General features: G+C 46.3%; 1 protein-coding gene across 5 annotated transcripts in view; it reads right to left on the reverse strand.

The window, feature by feature from the left end:
• The window catches only part of RIPOR2 (RHO family interacting cell polarization regulator 2), a 64,862-nt gene that overhangs the window by 38,427 nt on the left and 9,864 nt on the right, over positions 1-16,571 (reverse strand). Inside the window, exon 1 of one of the 5 annotated variants that reach the window (XM_061364694.1) lies at positions 11,410-11,631. The exons of the other annotated variants lie outside the window; for them this stretch is intronic. The gene's annotated coding sequence lies outside the window, so the exon portion shown is untranslated. Of the gene's footprint in view, positions 1-11,409; positions 11,632-16,571 lie in introns of those variants that run through there. 5 annotated transcript variants of the gene reach the window in all.

Genomic DNA, 16,571 nt, shown 5'->3' on the forward strand with positions numbered 1-16,571 from the left:
ATCAGTGACACCTACGGTGATTCTTTCATTAGTCTCATTTCAACATCTTCAGTTTGGGTGGAATCTGTTTTTACAATGCACAAAGAAATGTTTATGCAACTCATGCATTTTTTATAGCTCTACTTAAGTCCATAGCTGGGAGCTTTAGTTTGCCATGCAGAAATCACTGCGAATGAGCACAAGGCACCGTTACCTATTTCTAAGAAACAAAAATGTTAGATTTGGGTATTTTGTTGCCAAATTTTACCTTTTGTTTCAAATAATGTTTTCCCCAAGACTTGATACTGATATCAAGACTTGTACTTCAGGGTCTCATTTCCATAAGAACATTTTTTATGTTGAATGCAAGGACATTTTCAACTCAAAAGCTACAGTATTTGCTAGCTCATCACTAGACACCCCGAGCAGAAACACAAATTGTCTACCAACTGGAACAGCTCATGCTGCTTGTTCTGCTCCTTCTACCCAAATTGGATGTACAGAAACCAAAAAGCAATAATAATAGCAAGAAAAAAGCTAACAGTGAAGGCCAGTAGCAAAACAGTAAAGAGTATGTGGCTGTAAATGTATAGGACCTGATACCTGATACTCCCGCTGCAATATAGCTCCATAAATTCAGCATCAGTCACCTTTCACACCAGTCTAGCTGCTAAAGTCAGTGTGGGGACTTTTAATTTTATCTTGTATTTTTTCTGTAAAACATGTCTTTGGCATCACTTCACGAGCACAGAAATAATGTCTGGGGGTGGCTAAAGTAAAAGCAGCACCCCTTCTGTCTTATACCACAATTAGCTTTCTTCCTGCCGCTATTCTTTCACCAGAGGTCCTGGTACATGACCCACTTTCCCTACTGGGGAGCCACAAACTGCCCTTTCCTTTGCTTAACCTCCCCTCAGAGAAACCCTCACAGTGTTGCTCCTTACCCTTGGTATGGCACATGCCAAAAACATAAGGAGAGGGAAATGCAAATGAGTTATTCCACTGTAATAAACCCAGGAAAAATAAGTATGATCCTGAATAGTTCCCGTGCAGGACAGATGGGTTCATGGTTACTGACCTCCTTTTTCTCAGTTCCAGCATTTGTTTCTCTCTGGCAGCTGGAGTGAGTGTGTGCATGAGCCCACGTGCTGCCCTCCCTAATGCCATTCCCTTACAGCACTAGGAACACAGAGCAATCATATTCAGCTGGCATTAGTGTAGATAAGCAAAATTCGGTCTCTAACAGCGTGTATGAATGTGGCTGGGGGATCAGAATCCAGCTGTCTAATCAGATTTGACGTTCGTTCATTTCAAACCCACCACGCTATGCAGAATTATCTTTGATTAGAAGTCAGCTCCAATTCTACTCATCATTGATTATTCGTTATGGCAATCAAGGATTTAATTAAAAACAAAGCCCCCCTGCCATTCAAGTGCCAGCAAGTAACCTAAAGAAAATGTATTTCTGAAAATCAACTGAAAATTATCTTCTTGTGCTCTGAACACACCTTTCCCTAACACCAGTTCAGGGCGCACATGATGAATCATGCTGTCATTTCACCAGTGATACCCAGTAGTAAAGGTGGAAGGCTTTATGCTGTTCTGTTCTCTATCCCTATATTAGGAGATCAACTACAAGGAGTGCTCTTATGTTAAGCACTAAGACTAGCATGATGCCAAGCAGGCTGTGGGAGCTACTCTGTCCAGCAACAGCTTGGGTACTTCTCTACCTTTTTCAGCGCAAGCCACTGAACATTGCCTGTTGGGTGGAATTTCAGTTTCTCAGTTCAGATCACATAAAGCAATCAACCTATACTGTACTTCTGAAAGCATTAGCAGTAGGGAAGTCCTAGGAAGCCATGGGTGGTGCTCGTGGTCTCCCTTGGCCTTTACTGACCAACAGTAACTGTTGGGTGAGCCCATGAGTAAGATCTGAGTACAAGGAGGGTAAGTCATCCCTGATATCAATAGATGCAACTCCAGTGGGAGTCTTTTGTCAAAATCCATGATGACTCTGAGCAGTGACCTAAATTTTTGTGTCAAGTACCAGCAGCAGAGTGGCTTCACTTTCTCAGATTGTGTAAGCAATGAACATAAAAACCTTCTCACTGGCAGGAGAGAAAAGCAATGACCCAGCAGTGTTTAATATAAAATCATCCTTAAGAGTACTGCTTTCCTTTATTACTTGGCACCAGTATTTCTGCTGTTTACAACTCTCATTTAATGCAGATGGCAGCAGCATGGGCAAGGACAGCAAGCAGAGCATACAACCTCTTTGCATCTGCAGGGAAGTAAATGCATCAAATAGACACATAGGATGATTTTGGTAACCAGTGGACTGCTCTAGAGATTATTTGTTTTGCTTCAGCCAAGACAGACAAATTGTAGCTGTACTTGGTATCCATTCCAGGTACGCTCTAATATAAGCATGAGCCAGCTAAATTAAACAAATAAAACAGGCTTTTCATCCTTGAAAGGAAAGTAAAACACCATTGTTGTTAAACCCTTTCAGTTGCTAATGAGATACACTTTGCTGCTCCTCTTTAAATACATGGGATTAGGGTGACTTAAACCGGCCTGGCTGTTTATGGATCATTCTATTTCAAGGGTCCTCTTAATGCCATGTTGCTCACTAAAATATTAAGATACAAAACTACATGTTTAAGGGCAGAGGATCTTTAAAGCTGAGCATTCTCGTCCCAGATAGGAACATTGCAGCAATGGATTTGTTTAATCTTTCCAACACCTCACAAGAGCACTGCCGTAAAAGTCCTGTGTTACTTCATTTGTATTTGGCTATAGCATGTGTCTGAAGCTCTCCTCTAGTACATCATGTAGCTGAACACTGTCCATGCACAACTAAGAGAGGCTGTGTGCACAGATGTTACTCCCTTGTCTTTTGTCTTCAGTTCATTTAAATTCAATACTTGAATCTTGTGCTAGAGAAGACCTTATATATATGATTTCTATGAGCCTTATTTAAAGTTATGGCAGAAGTTATTATTCTTCTGGCTAGAATATTTTAATCCTTAAAAACTCTCGAAGGTATAATAGACAACAGTGCATATCTAGTATCACTAAACAGCCTGAACTTCCCCCAAAACCACTACCTTCTTTAGCTAGGATCATTAAAGGAGCTGTAAAAAGCAGCTGAAATACATTTGATGCAGGATAAAGGGATAAGGGAAATCTGTGCTACGAAGAGTCCCTCTTGGAAAAACTTGTGTTAAAGATACTTGTACTGGAGAAGAGATCTGACAACCAGCAGGGCAGGTGAGCAAAACCAGGAAGGTGCTTGCTATGTGCAAGAGACCTGATTGCAGGCTTATAAGAAAGTTGGGGTCAAACTTTTTAGCAGGGCCTGTTGTGATAGGAGAAAGAGTAATGGTTTTAAACTAAGAGAGCAGATTGAGAGTAGACATAACGAAGAATTTTTTGTATTATAAGGGTCGTGAAACATTGGCACAGATTGCCCAGAGAGGTTGTAGATGCCCCATCCCTCAAACCATTCAAGATCAAGTTGGATCAGGCTCTGAGCAACCTGATCTAATTGAAGATGTCCCTGCTTATTGCAAGGGGATTGGACAAGATGACCTTTAAAGGTCCCTTCCAACTCAAACTCTGCTATGATTCTAAGTCTCTCATCATAGGAAAGCTGTTCCCTCTTGAATCTGCAGGGGTTTTCTTCTCCCTAGGGCAAAGGAGATCACGCTGCTTGAGCAACTGCTGGCACAGATGTGGTTTGGGCCAGTTCGTGCTCCCCCACACAACTACTGGGCATGGTCTGGGAACTGCCATGGGCGAAGGACCATTCCCAAAGCAGTCTTCATGTGTTTTCCTCTTTTGAAGAGCAGGGGAGTTTAATGCCATGGATACAGTCTGGTCTGTGCCTGTTGCCATTAGTGCCTGAAACCAATCCTAAATGCCTGTATTTTACTGTCACAGGCACAGTCAAAGCAAACCTGATGAAACACTTAAATACAGGGCAAGTAGATCTAGCCAGGTTAAATTGGTAAATTTAATCTGTAGTGAACATTAAATACAAAAATCTTGAGTTTAAAAGTCATACTGTCCAGCCATGCTATAGGTTTAGTTACCATTTGAGTCTTTTAGACACGGAGACATTACAGATTAATCGAGCATGGAATGAATAGATCTGACAGTGTTTATTGTTGCTGAACTACAAGGCAATTATCACGTATAACTTTGCATTGCTCAAATTAAAGCAGCAGTCATCTCAGCACAGCCCTGCTTTTCCACAGTCTGCCATTTAAAGGAAAAACCCACTGGGGCTAATGCAGGCTAATGGCAAGCTTAGAAGAATGACCCTGTATCTTGTTCTCCCTCTCACTCCTTCCTCATTTCCCTCTCTGTTGAGATTTCTGCATTTTCCAGTTCACATCAAAGTGATGGCCTGTCATTGAGGGTATAGGAAAAGGAGGATATAATGGGTTTATAGGATGATGGAAAACTAGTTCGTCCTTTTGCCAATGGAAGCAATTGTCTTCCTCACTTCACAGCAGCATGACATTCCCACAAGAAAAAAAAAGTGGCTGCAGAAATTATGCATACAGCATTTGGTTTATGTTCACATAGGAGCTGTTACACTGGATCCACTGCTCCCTTCTTCTGTACCAGGAAGGATGATTATTTTAAGGGCAGGGCCAGGAAAGAATGGGGAAAAATACAGTCCCTTACTGGATAACTTCCAGATGAAAATCTATCTAATCATCAGGGATCTTTGGCTTTCATTGTAGGGCATGGAAACCAAATATACTGCAAGTGCTTCCAGTCCAGCATCTGCATGCATGAAGGCAAGGCTTTGTGGTCCAGCTGCCATCTGGGGAGATGATGGCAACATCTCCCTTCAATTTCAAAGAAAGCAAAACCTTAGTATATGCAGGCAGGATTTTAAGGTGATTATTTTCCAGCCTCAGCTGAAGCCTTAACCTTTTTTAAACGGCTTTGGTTTGGTTTTGTGTAGCACAGATGACTTACAGAGCATTTCCAGCTCTCAGCTTTATTAATCTAAGTATCTAATAAACTGAGCACTTGCCCCTGTTTACTTTAGTGGATATCTGTTCTCATGCATAAGGTCTTGTGTATATCTAAGTAGATGTGGCCAGCCTCATGGTTCAAAGAGCACCTCACAGCCAATTGCTTCCTGTCCCACAATCATCTCTGTGCAAACCTCCAAGTCCTTCTTTGAACTAACAAAATGGTATATTGCGGATGTACCAAACAAGACAAGCAAAGGGCAGCCAGTCATGCAGGACTTGACACAGTATACACTTAATTGAGCACTGGCATTTTTTCAACAGCATCTTCATCCACAGACATGCCTGTGTGGTTGGAAAAGGCACAGAACAGCTGTTACTACCATAATCCAGCAACACTTGCAGGGATGGGCAGAGAAAAGCGTGTCTTCACACCCGGGAAGACTCCCTGGCCAAAGACTGCTCGGAGGGATGTTATTGCACAAAGCTGAAACATACGTCCCTACCACAATTGAAGTTTTAAAGCCAAACATTTTTAAATGAAATACTAACAGAGAATGTCAGGTTGCTTAATTATGGAAAAGGCCCTTTCCCTCATGTTATACAATTAGAAAACACCCATCAGACTTTGACTACAGAGCTACATTGAATGCCCTACCTACTGCTTGCCTGAGACAGTACCACAGATGAGTGACACTGTGTCAGCCCCAAACACAAGTCCCACTCCCCAAGACATCTTCAAAGGGTATGCTCAGTACAAACACTATTTTTTCCTCTGATTTGCCTCAGTCTGCAGCAGATGCAAGATAAAATCAAGAAGAAAGATGCCTCACTGAGGGACAAGTCAAGCTGTTCTGGCTGCTCAGATAGTGAGATGGTAATTTGGGGAATGAGAAAGGAAGCTGTGGTGCTCAACCTTGCCCTGTCTGTTGAAACATGAACTCCTGCAGCTATCTGCAGGTGCTTATTTGCCTATCTCCAACAGATTGCACTGTAAATTAGATCCTTCCTTTGGTCAGCTCAGATAGAAATGTTTAAATAGTCAGCCTAGCCTGGTCTTTTGTAGAGGTGAAGGTGCAAGCTAAAACCAGAACCTTGATGATTACTAGATAGATCTCTGCTGCGACTGCTTTCTGGAGTTGATGGACAGCCTCAAACTTTTCTGTTGGCCATGTTTTCAGGACAAAGTAAAGCCTGACAAATATCTGGGTGGTTTTGAATAATAATAAATAAAAGGTTTCATGCAGAAGGGATTATTTGAAACAGATTTGGTGTCACTGAAGGGTTACCAGCAGGCTGCCTGACCTGGGAAGCTCTAGCTGCTGCAGTTAATAGGGCTGTTTGAGGGCCAGGGGAGAGGGCAGGCTGTGAGCAGTGGGACAGCAGTAATGAGGTGGCTGGCCCTACCAGCCAAGGTCAGTTTACTGCAGGCATCAGAGACCAGAGAGCTTCTGATGCTCTAAAAGGGCTGGACGATAAAATGTATTATTGTGACTACTTCATGTGTTGCACTGGGTCCAGGGAACTGTCAGCTTCGATTTGTTCCTCCCATTGAAGAGAAGGAAGATGCTCACATACTTCTATGCTAAAGTGCCCTTTCTTTTATGCTGGCTGGGGAGTAGAAAATACAGGATACACTTCTAACATAAAAACATGTCAGAAAAAGGTAACTTCTGGAAAGAAAATCCAGTTAGTTCTTGCATCACACTTAGAGGACTTGCTTCTTGAGGCCACTGGGTGCAGAGCCTAGATGCAAAGACCAAAGCAAGGTCTGTGTTTGTGCCTGCCAAAAAGCAATTCAGGAGCACCAAGGTGATTCAAGGTGTACACCAGCATGTACTGGCACTCGTTTTTTGATCACGGCTGGATATAGCCAATTCCTGGAGCCTTGCTGCTGCTCCCTAATTAACCTGGACGTGATCAGGGAGGGCAAGATCCTCTTTCTTCCCAGCAGCACCAGACCCAGCAGTGGAGATACTTCAAAGCTGGAGTTATAAAGCCGAAACTTGGTGGGCTGAATCCAAACCCCCTGGGTGCAGATCTGTAGTCACAGGAGAATGGGGTAATGGTTTTAAAATAAAACCTGGGTAGATTTAGACTAGATATAAGGAAGAAATTTGTTACGATGAGGGTGGTGAAACACTGGAACAGGTGGCCCAAAGAGGTGGTAGATGCCCCATCCCTGGAAGTGTTCAAGGTCAAGTTGAACAGGGCTCTGAGCAACCTGATCTAGTTGAAAACGTTCCTGCTGACTGCAGGGTGTTTGGACTGTGTGACCTTTAAAGGCCACAAAATCATAGAATGGTTTGGGTTGGAAGGAACCTGAAAGATCATCTGGTTCCAACTCCCCTGCCATGAGCAGGGATGCCTTCCACTAGACGAGGTTGCCCAAGGCTCTGTCGAGTTTGCCCTTGAACACTGCATCCATTTCTTCTCTTTAAAATACCTGCCTGGAGCAGGAGCCAGATCACCAATTCTCGTTTACACTGTTGTGCATCCAAACTGGAGCCACCACAGTTTGTGAAGTCCCTCAGAGCAAAATTGCTTTCCTCACAAGACTCTGATTTTCTAAGTTCACAGTGGGTCCAGTGCTTCCTCTCTGCCTTCTCAAAGGGCAAGCACATGGATGGGGCATCCGTAACTTCTCTGGGCAACCTGTGCCAGTTCCTCACCACCCTCATAGTGAAAAGTGCTTCCTAATGTGTAATCCAGATCTCTCCTCTTTCAGTTTAAAGCCATTTCCCCTTGTCTTATCACTACACACTGAAAAGTCCCTCTCCAGCTTTCCTGTAGGCCTCATTTAGGTATTAGAAGACAGGTCTCCCTGGAGCCTTCTCCAGGCTGAACAAGCCCAGCTCTCTCTGCCTGTCTCCGTAGGAGAGGTGTTCCAGCCTTCTGATCATCTTTGTGGCCCTCCTCTGGACTTGCTCCAACAGGTCCATATCACTCTTGTTTTGGGAGCCCCTGAGCTGAACGCAGAACTACAGGTGGTGTCTCATGAGACTAGAGGGGCAGAATCATCTGCCTCAACCTGTTGCTCATGCTTCTTTTTGACGCAGTCCAGCATACAGGTTGGCTTTCTGAGCTGCAAGAGCACACAGCTGGCAGGTCCCTTACATCCCAAACCATGCTATGATTCTATGAAATGTGAGATACAGCTGCTGCCCACATGCAGCAAAACAATGTCTCAAGCCATGCTCGCCTGCAGGAAGATGCTCAACCAGGGGTTAGCATAGCAGCTGTCTCTAGGTTGCCAAATGGGGGAAAACTATCTTCTGGAGAGGATTACCTAGTACCTGCTGCTTTCCTTCTCCTTAAAATACCTGCCTGGAGCAGGAGCCAGATCACCAGCTTTGCGGGTCAGAATGGGACAGGACAGGAGTGAGCCAGCCCTAGCCCAGCCACTCAGCTCACACGGGTGCAGATAAGCAAGAGCAACAGCAGCATTTGCATGGAGGAAGAAAAATAGAGCTGCTGAGCAGCAGTGGCCAGGAAAATACGGTTTCTGCTTTGATTTGGGGTATGCAGGGAAGGACAGTCATGAGGTTCAAAGTGAGCTGGCTGCCTACCCTGAACTGAGCCATTCCTGACATTAGGCAGAGATACATAATATGATCTGGTTTATTGCATGCAGGGTTGGCTCCTGCTGCTGCTCTCCTTCCAGCCCTCTCACAGGGAGCTGGCTAAGCCTATCTCGCCGTTCCTCCTCCAGCCACCAGGCTCCTCTCCGCACAGAGTGCCCTCCTGTCTTGCTCTGGAAAAACTGAGTGTCTGAAGGGCAGCAAGGGAAACAAAGATATTGGCAACTTCACTACAGGAAACTGAATTCTCATTTACACTGTTGTGCATCCAAACTGGAGCCACCACAGTTTGTGAAGTCCCTCAGAGCAAAATTGCTTTCCTCACAAGACTTTGAGTGATTTCCTAACTTCACAGTGGGTCCAGTGCTTCCTCTCTGCCTTCTCAAAGGGCAAGCACACCTTGGAGCCAGTGGGGAAAAAGTAGTGCATGCCCTTCCTGATTAGGTTTGGAAATCTCTTACTGAGAAACGTGTTTAAGAACCTCCCTGCCAGAAGAGCAGCAAGCGCTGGAAGGTGAGTGAACAGAACACAGACCTCCAAGCTCCAGCTAAGTGTGAAAATAACCAGATTTCGTCCCATTTTGTTAAGAAAGTCATCCAGGAACCACATAGCTTGAAAGTGATGTGGCAGACCCCTATCTCATGATAATTCATGTCCTGGTCCTCTCTAAGAAGCCTGTGCCATAGCATGCATTCAGGCATCATTCTCCTCACTTCCCTCCCTGGCTGCTTTCAGCTGATGCTCTGTGCTAGCTCAATGGCCACAGACACAACCTGCCCATCTTCCTGCTGCTTGCAGCTTAGCTTGAGTGGTGAAAACTACCCCAGTAAGTGGGTTGCCCGTGAGCAGCTTGTCACTGCCACATGTATAGCATGAGGAGAAAAAAAAACCCAAGTCAAACCAGCCATCCCTTTTTTGGAAAAAGCCAATGCTGCCTTTAGTTCTCACTCCCACTTCTTCCCAGTGGGGAAGCAAGGCAGCCCTCCCCAGAACCAGACCTTTCCCAGCAGAGTGCTTCGTGTGGAATTTACCTTTCTGCTTGCTCGGGTTTAAAAATATCAAAGAGCAAAATGTAACCCTGCATGGCGTGTGAATGCGCTGCTGAGAGCTGTGAAGTCGTGCTTCGTACCGCTTGTACCCTGAGTGTTTGCTCTGTGATACTGTGAATGAAGTGGTCATGTGCCTTGAGACCACAAGGAAGTACAGCCACCTTCTCACTTAGGGATGCTCCTTCACCCTGAACCACTCACTTCTCCCTTTATATATTCTCAAGTGTTTGAGGAATATTCATTCTGCTATAGAAAAACCTCTAAGATATAACTGGATTGTCATTCTAGAGAGAAGTAGAGATACAGAAAAGCTAATTGCTCTGATCCCAGGGCAGGATCCTGAAAAGAAATGAAATCTGTTCCTTCTTACAAATTAAAACAAACAAACAAACAACCCCCCCCCCCCCTAATGCGCACCTTGTCAGGGAAGTGCTGCTTGAATGGCAGGCATTAAACCAGCACCAGGATATGGATGCCAGGATTTTAAAAAGCCACATTGCACAAGTGCTCCCCTGCACTTGCAGCCAGTGCAGACACCATCTTAACTGACTTTCTAGTGATTTAGTTACTGGCTGAGAAAGGGCTGAATTTACAGAAGAAAAGATAGATTCTGCTGTCTTTACACTCCCACTGTTTAATATATAGCCACCCACACTTACTTAGGCGTGGAGCACTCTGTCACATTTGCCCATTATGGTTATAAAGCCATGCTCCTAACCCAGCTCAGCGGATGCCTTCCTCGAGTCTGGCCACTGTAAATCACATTCTATCTCTTCCCAGTGTGTGAAAATCTCAGAGACAGCTGGGCAGCAAGTGCAGACACCTTCTAGGAAAGACACCGTCCTCTCGCCTCCTTCCTTAAGCCCCCTGTTTGGGTATGCTTTTGCTTTTGTTTATTCAGAAGGAGAGGGATGCTTGTGAAACCTAATTAACCACTGGAGAACATGAAGGTAATGTTTCTGTTCGGGAGTGTGTTCCCTGCCCCGGGCTCCAGCTGCGTGACAGCAGCTCAAACATGGTAATTAAGATGAGCGTGGCTGAATGCGCGGCCAGATTAATGAATGCAGAAATTACACATGAAAATACATTCAGCTCTTCTCAGGGAGCTGTATGAAAGGGTGCGAAGGCAGAATGGCCACACGCACACAAACGCACACACAGAGCTTCCAGAAGCTTTTTGAAACTTTGAATGAGAGACGGCAAAATGCTCAGTTAACACAGCCATAGAAAGACCAGCCCAGATTAGGCTGACCTTTTGTAACCAGAGCATTCAAAGGTAAACTGAAGTGCAGTGCCAGTGTGTAGTACGTTTGCATCAGTTCTTGGGAACGAGCTAGAGACCGAAAGGAGAACTTAAGAGGGTCTAAGCTTTCCTCCAACCAGTAATACCACAAAAGCTCACTGGAAATAGAAGACCTAATAGACTGAGAGTTTTTTATGGAAACCAGGCTAAGCACTTCCACGCGCGCTGGGAAAACATTAAACCCGTTCCCCCGCACAGCTTTTCACATTCCCCAGCGAACACCCACCCACAGCCGAGATTTTCCTCACATTCCCACCCCAGACGCGCACACAGGACGCCGCGCAGAACCCCCTTGTCCAGCCACAAATACCTGTCGCCGCCTGACCCCCCGCGACCGGCGGGGCGGTGGCACCGGAGCGGGGTGAGGAGCCGCTCGGGGACAGACGCTCGCCATCCCCGCAGCCCTCAGTTCGGCCACGTCCCGCTTGGGCAGCAGAAGCCCCTCTTCCTCAGATCAAGGGTTTCTTTCCCGCTCCGACCCCCCGAGCCCATGCTGGTACCTGTCGGTGCCGGCGAGGCTGCCCGCGCCGGCCGCCGCTCACAGCCCGTCCTGGAGCGCCGCTCTCCCGCAGCAGCCCAGCGCTCCGCGGGCAGCGCGCCGCCCCATCCCCGGCGGCAGCGCCCGCAGCCGCAGAGCTAATTATAGCCCCGAAGGGTTAAAAAAGAACCATTTAGAATTTTAAAATTGAAGAAAAAAAGGAAAAAGGAGGAGGAGGAGGGCGGGAAGCCCGTCTGCGAGCCCAGCGCACCGCCGCTCTGCCAGCGAGCGCAGCCGCTGCCGCTTTTCCTTGCGGAGCTGCGGGAGGGAGGAGAGGGAGGAGGAGGAGGAGGATGGGGACAAGGCGGAGGAGGAGGCGGGGGCGCTGCTGCGCGGCGCTTCGAGGCCTCGGCCCGCCCCCCCGCGGGCGGTACGGAGGAGAACGGAGCTGATCCCCAGCGGGTGTTGTGGGTCCCCGCGGTTCCCCCCCATCTAGTCCCGGGTAGCAAGAGGCGGAGCTGGCCGCTCTGTACCTTTGTTGGGGGCGCCCGCGCGGCTCTTCCATCTTGTCATTCGACGCTCGCTGCCTCTCAGGCGGTTTGCCCCAAAGGTGGGACATCCGCAAAAGCCCTCTGATGCCGGCGCATATACCACTGTGATCCTTCCATAAAAAATGGTGGGGGAGCAGGCTCCAGCAGCTCCGCTTTCCCGAGGCCATTGAGCTGCTGGCTGTAGCCTCAGTTGCCTTCAGCAGTATGTACGAAAGCAGACTCTGAATGTGGATATTGGGAGAGCTAACGATGGCAATTAAAAGTGACTGTAAATGATAGAACATTGCAGTTAATAGACCTTACATTTCTTCCTTTGAGCATCTGTCTTTGAGTATCTTCCCTCTGTTACCCCAGAAAGGAAAAAAATGGTAGGAATGCAGCATTTTCCCAGAGATCCTGGGGTGTTTTCTTCAGTCTTCCTTCCAAAATGTATAGTCCTGTTTACTATAAAGGGGAGGAATCCCTGGCAGGTCTGTGCAGTTGGTAAATAGACACAATTTAGATGGTGGCTCAAGGGGGCAATATTGATACCATCCCTATATTCCTGTATCTTTATCTTTGCCCATTTGGGTCAGGATAGGTAGACTCACCCTTTCTAAAGGGGTATGTTTTTCATGGAGCTTGCAGACCTGTCGCACAGAGGATGACACAGTATGAGGAAGTTTAGGAAATCACAACAACGAAAAAGAGTTGGGCTTTCACAGAGCATTATACATGGAAAAAAACCAAACCCTCAATGAATAAAAATCCAAGCTCCTAATTGCACCTGACCTGTCATCTGGAGTAATTTTCAGCAGCAGTAACGAACCTGTGTTATTTATATTGTATGCTGAAAATAAACAGCATCCAGTACCCTTAAGCAGTAGAAATGAGAGAAAACAATGCCAGATTAAATAAAAGCAGAAAAGGATGCTGCTCTTCACACTGGTGTGCAGAGCTCTGGGGCTATTCCCAAAGGATTCTGAGTTCAGATGGGCTTTACAGCAATCCCAGCGGTGCATTTCCAGAGGCACACACTTCTCCACCGCTGCCACCGCAATGCTACTGCTGTAGCTCCAAGGTGAGATGCTTAGGGTAACCTTTCTATGTCTCTGATGGGATTGACTACCCCCCATTTCACGGGTTTCACACAGGATGTGAACTGTGAGGCCAAGGCAGAGAAGTTGCTTTCTGGACAAAGCAGCTGTGAGCCCCAGGCTGTGGAATGCCAAGGGAAGAGGAGAGGGAATATTTGTGGCAATGCTGAAAGCTATAAATGTCTCATCATGCATACTTAATATGCTTTTGAGTCCATTTCAGCCTTTTAGGGGGTGGCAGATCTCACTGTGGAAGCCTGGTTAATTTATTAAATGTTTTCAGTGTCATATACTAATTGCAGCATCCTGCTCCAACCTTGAGCCTCCTACAGTAGTTCTTGGCAATTACTTTATGGTATAATCCATGTCACAAATTCCCTCTGGCCCTTTTGGTGTCTTGAGGAAGAGTTTTTGAACTTAAGGTTGCAGATGCAAATACCTCATTCATTTACAGCCTCCTCTTTCAAGGAAATATTCTCTTATGCAAATACATGTGCTAGGGATGTACGAGCTTATTTCTCTCGGTTTCTCATTGTAGTTTTGCATAGCAAACACAAAAAACTAGTTTCCTCCTCTTTGTCACCCCAAACCCTGCACACATTCCCTCTTCCCTGCTTCCAGTGCTGCAGCTACTGGGAGACTGAGTAGGTTTTGCAGATGCTCTAGATAAAATCTCTGTCCCACTTAGTCCTTCCGGAGACACGTATTCATCCTGACGCACATGCTTTTGAAAGGCTCGGGGTCAGTCATTCCACGTGTGTCTTGTTTTGCTAATTCGGTGGAAAATGCCAGAGAGCTCTGCCTCCCTCAGTAATTAAGCAGGAACCGGAGCTGCCGTTGTATTGTGGCTGTGATCATGCTACTACTCCTATGAATTATTCACTGTAGTACAGTGTAATCTGCTGTTATGTTAAAAATAGGTCAGCATGAATGTCCCCAGTGAAATTTCTAAGTGACAGGAGCTGATTTGAGCTTTGTCTCCAGAAAACAGTGACCTTTCCAAACCAGTAATTGCCAATTACGATGCACTTCCACCTCCCTGCCACTCCTGTGCACCTTCGCAAACACTAATTCTCAGCAATGGTAACCCCGCATTATACTTGAGACAACTAAGCCGGAGTTCCTAAATTACCTGCTGAGCTTTGCCAGGGCACTTTGTTTGTTATTAGCCTTTGCTCCCAGGCCAAATAGTAAATCAGGATTATCAAAGAAGAGATTATAGTCTGAGAATACCTAAACGGTCTGCTCCTCCCAGGCACCCGGAAGGCTCCTGAGCAGGATTTTCTGGCTGATATGCATCAGTTACACATTGCTCCGGGGGGTAGATATAATGAGAAGTACTTCACTTTTCCCATCACCCTACAGGCTCCATCCCACTAAATCCATCAACTCAGCAGAGACAGGAGAGCTCCTGGCTCACATGTCCATTGCAGACATATCTAGAGAAACCTGGAAAGAGGGAGCAGGACCCAGTAGTCTGGACACAGGTCTGGGAGAAACCCACATAAAATACTCTGTGGGAGGATTCTGTGAACACCTCTGTGAAAATGTGGGATGTTGGTGCCATTTCCCTGCTGATAGTGGGGGTGTATGCCTGTTATGCACATACAAAGACTTAGTCTAGGCCTGGATTCTTTCACCTGCAAGCAAGGATTGGTGTCAATACTCAGCAGACCATGCAGATATCAATTCACACAGAGGTCTCCCGTTAGCATGTTTGGATCAGCCAAAGGAGGTGGGGGGATAGGTGGGCAGAAAATGGCTTTGAGCTTTGGGTGTATGAGATAGGTCAGGCTTGCCTTCGCTTTTAACGAAGGCAATTTGTATAGGAGCTTTTTCTGTTGTAATGTTTCTTTGCTATGTTTCTGTGTAACTCTGTTGCTCATAAGGGGGTGCCTGGAAATGCATGGCATCTTTCTATCTCTGATGAATGCCCCACAAGATGTCTCCATCAGGTATCACATTGTGTGAACACAGGTAGCAAACCTGAGTGCTCTTAACTGGGGACTGTGACCCAAAAAAGGAGGTGAGTGATCACATTTGAGTGTGGGAAGCACAGCAGGTGCCAGAACCATCATTTGGAAAGGCTCTTAGGGGAGAGGTAAAAGACAAGAGCCTGACCTCTGCCATGAGCAACCTGGGCAAGACATGAGCTTTAACTTTCTAAGCATACACAAGTTCACCGTTACTCTTTCCAGCTAAACACATTAAAGTGTTGCCCCAACTTTCCTGCTACACCTTGCCCGTGCTGCCCTTTGGGTTGACTCCCTTCTCTGTCAGCTGAGCCTGCCCAGCACATCTGGCTTGCACTCATCATCATCCTGTAACACTTGTTACTCTCCTTCTAAAAAGAGTTTGATCTCCACTTGTTTTTCACTGCTGACATCCTCTAACCACTATGCAACCATTTCCCCCTTTTTACTTCCCATCACTGTGTTGCTGCTCCACCCTCAAGTTCCTCATTTCTCTTGATGTTGCTTTTGCAAAGCTTTCCACCTGCCGCTCTTGGGGCATTCTGTGGGAAAAGTTACTTGAGCTGATCTTCTGCAGTGATTCAGGAGCAGATTCAGCCTTTTGGGACTTCTGACCAGGTGCTCAGCACTGCCGGAACTTTGAGAAAAACTGAAGTATAATGCAGTGGTTTTGCTTTGTGGCATGGTGGTCAGGACACACTTGATATACCAAGGAACAGTTATGCGTGCAGAGAGAGGGATAGAGACATAAAGGGGAATTGCCTTTAGCTTTTCATGTACTGCAAAAGATAATGCTTTCCATAGGTAATCCTTCTTTGGTCTACCTTGCTGCATTTGTGCTGAACTGAGATAGCTGCCTTCAGAGCAAGAACGCTTCCCACTGATGGCCTGTGCCTCTGGCAGCATTTGAAGATAACAACTTAACTTTGGAAGGCATTTGCACAAGCATGCAGCCTACCTGCCCGCATGTGTATAACTTGGGGGAGCAGGAGGAAGGAGCCACTGATTGCATTTCCCTCCCCAGAACTGTTCGCATTTCAAAATCAGCCTCAATGCCTTTTTCAGGCAGGTTTTGGGTGGCAGTGTTCGTGGAGGGCTGGAGAGAGCAGCACATTCCAGTTTCTCAGACTGCTTAGCAACCAAGGCCGCTGAGCCGCTCTTAAGTGCACAGCAAGTGTGTGGATGGCATGTCTAGTGCTGCAGCTCTAGCCTTGTTTTCCCCCCTCTCTTGGTTTTGAAAAGCATTCCTTGTTTTCTAATTAAGGCACACAAAAAAATGCTGGAAACTTATTTTTGCTTTCCAGGACAGCTGGAAGTCAGCTACGCAATGCAATGATCAAAGCTATGGTAGTGATCAGAGATCTGAAGCGACAGGTACGGTGCTGTTGGCCTGCTTTCTGGGAGCGCGGCTGTCAGACCACCTCTTCCATGCTGTTGGCAATGGGCAGGCTTCAAGTTCTGCTGCTGGACAGACTTGAAACCCTCTTTACCACCTTGTCCAGAGGAGTGTGGAGAGTGGAATGCAGTGCTTCCCAAAGGTCTGCAGCATGGGAGATACCTGCTTGGGGCTGCCTTTCCCAGCAC

This window comes from Neopsephotus bourkii, unplaced genomic scaffold (assembly GCF_033783945.1).
Source record: "Neopsephotus bourkii isolate Nb327-2 ecotype Australia unplaced genomic scaffold, CSIRO-AGI_Nbou_v1 NB_1248, whole genome shotgun sequence".
In the NCBI taxonomy this organism is placed as follows: domain Eukaryota; kingdom Metazoa; phylum Chordata; class Aves; order Psittaciformes; family Psittacidae; genus Neopsephotus; species Neopsephotus bourkii.